Source organism: Salvelinus sp. IW2-2015, linkage group LG11 (genome assembly GCF_002910315.2).
Source record: "Salvelinus sp. IW2-2015 linkage group LG11, ASM291031v2, whole genome shotgun sequence".
In the NCBI taxonomy this organism is placed as follows: Eukaryota; Metazoa; Chordata; class Actinopteri; order Salmoniformes; family Salmonidae; genus Salvelinus; species Salvelinus sp. IW2-2015.
Window position 1 is genome coordinate 23,806,348 of NC_036851.1, and position 8,712 is coordinate 23,815,059.

The following is an 8,712-nucleotide window of genomic DNA, read 5'->3' on the forward strand; positions in this document are numbered from 1 at the left end:
TATTTACCACTACAAACCGATGCTGGCACTAAGACCGCACAAGAAAATGCTCATCCAGAAGCGGCACTCCAAGTGGCCAGGGACTTTATTGCAGGAAAACTTAAATCAGTTTTACCTACAGTGGGGCAAAAAAGTATTTAGTCAGCCACCAATTGTGCAAGTTCTCCCACTTAAAAAGATGAGAGAGGCCTGTAATTTTCATCATAGGTACGTACACTTCAACTATGACAGACAAAATGAGAAAAAAAATCCAGAAAATCACATTGTAGGATTTTTAATGAATTTATTTGCAAATTATGGTGGAAAATAAGTATTTGGTCAATAACAAAAGTTTCTCAATACTTTGTTATATACCCTTTGTTGGCAATGACAGAGGTCAAATGTTTTCTGTAAGTCTTCACAAGGTTTTCACACACTGTTGCTGGTATTTTAGCCCATTCCTCCATGCAGATCTCCTCTAGAGCAGTGCTGTTTTGGGGCTGTTGCTGGGCAACACGGACTTTCAACTCCCTCCAAAGATTTTCTATGGGGTTGAGATCTGGATCTAAGTCAAGGAAGCTTACTAGCAGCCAGCGGCACTTGACACTGGTAAGTGTCGCTTTTTAAAAAGATATATTTTTGTGGACCCGAGGTTGAATATCCCTGCTCTGTGCTAATCTAACAATAACCATGGAAGGGAGAGGAGTGTGGTTCTGACATAATGGCCAGCATTATTGTTTAACATCTGCTGGTTGTTTTTAGCTTTTGTGAAGTCAGCAAAGGACCCCTGTGAGAGCAGATAGCCTCTGCGGCAGATAGAGAGAGACGGTCGATACAACATCCCTTCTGTTCTACTGCTCTTCTATTTATACAATTACACTGCCTTTTCTTAAAACACAGCCATCTGCTCCTAAATTATTCACACAGCAGCAGTTCTCTACTCCTTGTGCTGTTGTTGTCCTCTATTCTGCATAATCCACAGGAGCTGCCAGCGCGATAAGGGAGGGATAGAATCTTCCTTCAGGTTTCTACTACACTACACTACAACACCACCACTCTGACAAGTGTCGTTGCTAACTGAGGGGGTATAAGCAGAGAGAATGGTCCAGAATTCCTAATGAAATCTGCAGCCAATGCAGCAAGCTGCCAGCTGCCAGGCAGCTTTTTGAGCAGACCGACTCTGAACTTCTCTCCCCCATGAGAAGTAGCCTGCGGCGACTGGCCAACACACACCTAGTGAGAGGAACAGTCCAGGGGAAAAAACAGGAGAGAAAGAGAGAATAACAAATGGGAGAGAGAAAAAATTATAAATAATTATAATAATTTTTTTTTTAATCAGGAAAAAATGCAGTAGAGGGGAGATTGTGGGAAAGAGCTGACTGGGTTGCGCTGAGAGCAGTCTGGTCTGGATGGAGGCCCTGTGCTGTTGCAGCCTGGCTTTACAAACACACACAGGCAGGCTAGGGCCATGCATCACTCCCTCCTGGGTGTCTCCTGGGCAGGCCTCATTACTCATCTCTAGGCTTGGGCGATATACCTTTTATACCGCATACCGGGGTATTTTGAAATACCAACAGTATGATTTTCAAAACCGTTTGCTTATAAATACTGTTTATAACTATAATTTAAGTATAACTATTAAAAATCTAAGATGTGTCTAATGAATTATATCCAGCTCAGGGCTCCAGCTACAGTACCAGTCAAAAGTTGGGACATACCTACTCATTCCAGGGTTTTTCTGTATTTTTACTATTTTCTACATTGTAGATTAATAGTGAAGACATAAAAACAATGAAATAACACGAATCATGTAGTAACCAAAAAAGTGTTGAACAAATCAATGTATTTTAGATTTGAGATTCTTCAAAGTAGACAACCTTTGCCTTGATGACAACTTTGCACACTCTTGGCATCCTTACATTTTCCCTGACACCCAAAAGTACTCGTTACATTTTGAATGCTTAGCAGGACAGAAAATGGTCAAATTCACGCACTTATTAGGAGGCCATCCCTGGTCATCCCTACTGCCTCTGATCTGGAGGACTCACTAAACACAAATGCTTCATTTGTAAATGATGTCTGAGTGTTGAAATGTGCCATGGCAATGCATAAAAATAAAAATATATATATATGTTAGAGGTCGACCGATTATGATTTTTCAATGCCGATACCGATTATTGGAGGCCCAAAAAAGCCGATACCGATTAATCGGACGATATTTTTATTTTTATTTGTAATAATGACAATTACAACAATACTGAATGAACACTTATTTTAACTTAATATAATATATCAATAAAATCAATTTAGCCTCAAATAAATAATGAAACATGTTCAATTTGGTTTAAATAATGCAAAAACAAAGTGTTGGAGAAGAAAGTAAAAGTGCAATATGTGCCATGTAAGAAAGCTAACGTTTAAGTTCCTTGCTCAGAACATGAGAACATATGAAAGCTGGTGGTTCCTTTTAACATGAGTCTTCAATATTCCCAGGTAAGACGTTTTAAGTTGTAGTTATTATAGGAATTATAGGACTATTTCTCTCTATACCATTTGTATTTCATTATCCTTTGACTATTGGATGTTCTTATAGGCACTTTAGTATTGCCAGTGTAACAGTATAGCTTCCATCCCTCTCCTCGCCCCTACCTGGGCTCGAACCAGGAACACAACAACAACAGCCACCCTCGAAGCAGCGTTACCCATGCATAGCAAGGGGAATAACTCCTCCAAGTCTCAGAGCGAGTGACGTTTGAAACGCTATTAGCGCGCACCCCGCTAACTAGCTAGCCATTTCACATCGGTTACACCAGCCTAATCTCGGGAGTTGATAGGCTTGAAGCACAGCGAAGAGCTTCTGGTAAAACGCAGGAAAGTGCTGTTTGAATGAATGCTTACGAGCCTGCTGCTGCCTACCACCGCTCAGTCAGACTGCTCTATCAAATCATAGACTTAGTTATAACATAATAACACACAGAAATACGAGCCTTAGGTCATTAATATGGTCCAATCCGGAAACTATCATCTCGAAAACAAGACGTTTATTCTTTCAGTGAAATACGGAACCGTTCCGTATTTTATCTAACGTGTGGCGTCTATAAGTCTAAATATTTGTCACGTTCTGACCATAGTTCTTGTGTGTTGTGCTTGTTTTAGTGTTGGTCAGGACGTGAGCTGGGTGGGCATTCTATGTTGTGTGTCTAGTTTGTCTGTTTCTATGTTTGGCCTAATATGGTTCTCAATCAGAGGCAGATGTTTTGTGTTGTCTCTGATTGGGAATCATATATAGGTGGCTTGTTTTGTGTTGGGATTTTGTGGGTGGTTGTTTCCTGTCTCTGTGTTTTCTTTGCACCAGATAGGGCTGTATCGGTAAGCCACGTTTGTTATTTTGTAAGTGTTCACAGTTTTGTCTTGTTTATTAAAATCATGTTGAACACGAGCTCCGCTGCGTCTTGGTACGATCCCTGCTACACTTCACGAAGAGGAGGAAGGCTGCCGTTACAATATTCCTGTTACATTGCACAACCTTCAATGTTATGTCATAATTACGTTCTCTTGCGTGCAACGCGTGCAACGCAGGACACGCTAGATAAACTAGTAATATCATCAACCATGTGTAGTTAACTAGTGATTATGATTGATTGATTGTTTTTTATAAGATAAGTTTAATGCTAGCTAGCAACTTACCTTGGCTTCTACTGCATTCGCGTAACAGGCAGGCTCCTTGTGGAGTGCAATGTAATCAGGTGGTTAGAGCGTTGGACTAGTTAACTGTAAGGTTGCAAGATTGAATCCCCCGAGCTGACAAGGTAAAAATGTGTCGTTCTGCCCCTGAACAAGGCAGTTAACCTACCGTTCCTAGACCGTCATTGACAATAAGAATGTGTTCTTAACTAACTTGCCTAGTTAAATAAAGGATGAATAAAGGTGTAAAAAAAAAAAAGATTTCCGATTGTTATGAAAACTTGAAATCGGCCCTAATTAATCGGCCATTCCGATTAATCGGTCGACCTCTAATATATATATAAAATCATGTTGTCTGGTTTGCTTAATATAAGGAATTTGAAATTATTTATACGTAAGTATATTTTAGTGTTTACATTTACTTTTGATACTTAAGCATATTTAAAACCAAATACTTTTAGACAAGTCATATTTTACTGGGTGACTTTCACTTTTACTTGAGTCGTTTTCATTTAAGGTATCTTTACTTTGACTCAAGTATGACAATTGGGTACTGTGGCGGAAGAATCAGAATTAGCTCAGTAACATAGATAATTAAGATGTCTTATCTGCATAATATGCTTATATGATTGAACTGTCTTGTTATTAGAATGTATCCCTTCGGACTCTGGTGTTGGCAGTTGCACTTCCTCCCTCATATGGGCCTCAGTCACCTGGGGCCCAGAGAGGGGAGAAGTCAGGCTTGTCTATCACATGTCCCTGTTGCTATGCAGAATATCAGAAAGAGAATAGGGCAAAGGAGGACAGGAGGGAACATTGTCTTCATATGTGAATACGTGTCTTTACCTATTGCAAACTAAGTGAAAGGATGGTGTGATTAATGAGGAACCAATTACTTGTCTCCACAATGTCTGTGCCCAGTCACTCCCTCCTTCGGCCTTGGGGGAGATAAGGTCTGAAACAGGATGTGTGTGGTAGTGTCTGGAACCATTGTATGTCATCTCTGATGTTGCACCTATCCTGGGATAGTGTATGAAGCAGAGGCTCACTCCCCTCAGGAAGCTCTGTAAGAGGAAAATAATGTATATACCTGGTTTGTTTATGACATGTATTGATCATGAAGTCTAAGATTTGAATGTCTATTTCAGACTAATATCCATAACGGTTGTTTTTCCACTCAAAAGTGATCATGGAAATTAGAATATATTCAAAAGTATAATTTTCAGGGCCTCCCGGGTGGCGCAGTGGTCTAGGGCTGTCTCTTATACACATCTAGATGTGTATAAGAGACAGAGCCGGCCGCGACCGGGAGGTCCGTGGGGCGACGCACAATTGGCCTAGCGTCGTCCGGGTTAGGGAGGGTTTGGCCGGTAGGGATATCCTTGTCTCATCGCGCTCCACTGACTCCTGTGGCGGGCCGGGCGCAGTGCGCACTAACCAAGGGGGCCAGGTGCACGGTGTTTCCTCCGACACATTGGTGCGGCTGGCTTCCGGGTTGGAGGCGCGCTGTGTTAAGAAGCAGTGCGGCTTGGTTGGGTTGTGCTTCGGAGGACGCATGGCTTTCGAACCTTCGTCTCTCCCGAGCCCGTACGGGAGTTGTAGCGATGAGACAAGATAGTAATTACTAGCGATTGGATACCACGAAAATTGGGGAGAAAAGGGGGTAAAATTTAAATTAAAAAAGTATAATTTTCGTGTTCACCAGCCAAGCCCTTCCTTCCTTCGAAATGTTTTGACCTAAGACTTACAAACTCACAGACTTTAGCTAATATGTTCATTCTCCCCAAAAACCTTGATCATGTAACATCCATAACACTTATTATTATTCTTTATTTCTCCAACATGCCAATGTTTAGACGTCCTTTTTCTTGGGTATACACTCCCCAAGAGGTACTATAGACACAAACATCAAAAGTTACATTTATATTTTGTTTGTCCATTCTCTCAGGCATTAAAGTTGGGATTTTGCGTGCAAATGTAAAGTCCATAACGCTGTAATCACACAGCAAGTGAATGGGTTCATCTTTGAGCCTCCTTAAACATGTATGAAAAGAGCACGCACTACTGGGCTTTACTGTCAAAGGAAGGGCACTTTGATGCACACACACAAAAGTCAATGCTGCCGACTGAAAACCAAGCTGGTACCCCCAGTAGCACAGTCTTTGTGCGTATGCCATGGTCCACGATGAGTGTTGAAGAAACGGAAGGCTTCCTTACGGGTTAACGTCATCATCATTGTGTATATTTGTGGCCACGTGCCTGAGGCCTGCCTGTAACCTGTGTCAAAGACAATCAATGTGTGTGAGACCAGGCAAATGCTTGTTTACCAGTCTATTTCTGGGACCTAACATTAGAGCATGACTACTGAGTTAGAGTACATGTCTGTGTGTTTTACAGAGTAAGAGTATGTGCCACTGTTCTGTGACAGTGTGTCAGTAAGTCTATAATGAAACAGTGTCTCAGTAACTCTATAATGAAACAGTGTAGGGTAGTGACAGTGTGTTGGTAAGTCTATAATGAATCAGTGTAGGGTAGTGTGACAGTGTGTTAGTAAGTCTATAATGAAACAGTGTAGGGTATAAGTGAGTGTGTTAGTGAATTAGTTTAATTGAAACAGTGTAGGTACGTGTGACATCAGCTGTGTTAGTTAAATATAAGTCTAAATAATGAAACAGTGTAGGGTAGTGTGACAGTGTGTTAGTAAGTCCTAGTAATGTACTATTACAGGTATACGTGGTAGGTGTGACGTGTCGTCTGTTAAGTTCTATAATGAAACAGTGTAGGGTACTGTGACAGTGTGTCAGTAAGTCTATTAATGAAACAGTGTAGGGTAGTGACAGTGGTGTTAGTAATCAAGTCTATAATGAAACAGTGTAGGGTACTGGTGACAGTGTGAGTAGTCTATATACTAAATGAAACAGTGTAGGGTAGTGTGGACAGTGTGTCAGTGTCTAACATAATGACAGTGTAGGGTAATGTGAACATGTTGTTAGTATAAGTCTTATAATGGAAACAGTGGTAGGGTACTGTGACACAGTGTGTGCTTAGTAAAGTCTATAATGAACACGTGTAGGGGTAGTGACAGTGTGTTAGTAATAAGTCTATATTAAACAGTGTAGGGTAGTTGACAAGTGTGTTAGTAATTTCACTCAAGTCAACCATACTTGAAACAGCTGTAGGCGGGTTAGTGACGTCGTGTTATTTAAAGTCTAACATAAAATGAACAATCTTGGCTTATGAGTGTAGGGGTAGCTGTCTGACAAGTGTGATTAGTATCACCAAAGCGTCTATAATGAACATCAAACTCTTACTAACAGCTGTAAGGGTATATGTGACATCTCCAGTTTTGGTGGTTATCAGTTTTAATTTTTGCAAGGCTTCCCATATAATAAATATGAACCACAGGTGTACGCCGGTATATTGGAACTGACGTTGTGTTCGACCGGTAACACTTTCTTCAAGGTCTAATAATGAAATCACAGTGTAAGGGTGTAGTGTCTGTTGTACGAGTGTGGTTTAGTGTAAAGGTCTTAATGAAACAGGCACGTGTAGGGTATTGTGTGACAGTCATAGTTTGTGATTAACGTAAGAACGGTTTTTTACGGTTTCTCGTTCTTTATTACCTACCCTCTAAAACAGTCTCACCAATAATTAATGAAAATACCAATCAGCTTTTCAACAGTATACTTCGTAGCGGTAGACTACGCTCGTGAACCCATTTATATCTCAATACCTGAAGTGTGTGTTTGTTGTACTTAGTTCTGTCCGTTGACTAAAGTCTATCATTATAATACTTCGTCGACACTTCTCTTTCTACCAGTTTTTTGTAACGGTTGTCACGCTCCAGGTTACTAAGATCGTGCGGCACCTTGGATCTTCAGTCTTTTATACGTATGACCTTTAGTCTATACACTTAGCGTCCCGTTACGCGGGCTGTTGCTTTTCTAAACTATAATGATCGACACTCCATTCATGAGCACTCAGCCTGGCTGTTTGTCGGTTGCGTTTGTGGGTAACAAACATTTCACGTCGTGGTCGGTTATATTACGTTTTGAAAATAATAAGTTATCATATTAGCTTTTATATCACCGTTTACGGTCGGGGTAGTTCAGAAGATGACATGTTTTAATAGGCCTAATATTAAAAACGGAGCATGAAACGTTGGTAAGAGGTGTGTAGGTGACCAAAGTGTGTTAGTATAACTGTAGCCTCTAAATTCATTATAACTATTAACAATGATACAGTGTAAGGGAGTGTGACAGTGGGGTTAGTAAACTAAATCCAAGTTATATGAAGACAGTTTAGGGTAAGTGTGGAACAGTGTGTTAGATAAGTCTAAAATTATAAATGGAAACAGTGTAAAGGGTTATGGGGGACGAACTCTAAGACGTGTGTTACGTTTAAGTCTATAAATAACGTCAGTCGTCGCGGGGTAGGGTTAGTAACGTTGGTTGACGTGTGTGGTTTATTTTTAGAAGGAATCCCAGAGACATCACCCCGCTGCAAGGTCTATGATAATGAAAATTCATGCTGTAGGTGTTTATGTGGACCAAGTGTGTTCATTTATTCCTACTATAGAGATGGAAACACGAGCTGTAGGGTAGTGTGAAACAGTGTGTTAGTAGTTCCATCGAAAATAGTCTATATCTATAAATGAACAGTGGGTAAGGGTAGTCGTGACTAGTGTGTCAGTAAGGTCTCTATACGAAAACAGTGTCGGGTAGTTGTGACGTGTGTTTAAGTAATAAGGTCGTCTATACAATCGGTGAACAAGTGTAGGGTAGTGGGTGGGGGCAAGTTGATGTTTCTAAGCCTCTTAAATTAATGAAAACACCACGAGATTTAGTGTAAGTCCGGTAGTGGACAGTGCGTGTTAACTGTAATAAGTGTTCTCTAAAAATGAACAGAGCTGTAAGTGGGCGTAGTTCGTGGCACGTTGTGTAGTTAAGGGGTCTCTATTAAAATATAATGAATACAGGGCTGTAAGGGGTTGCAGTAAGTCGTGTGGATCAGTGTGTGTTTATTGAAGGGTCTCCAAACTCATGAAAT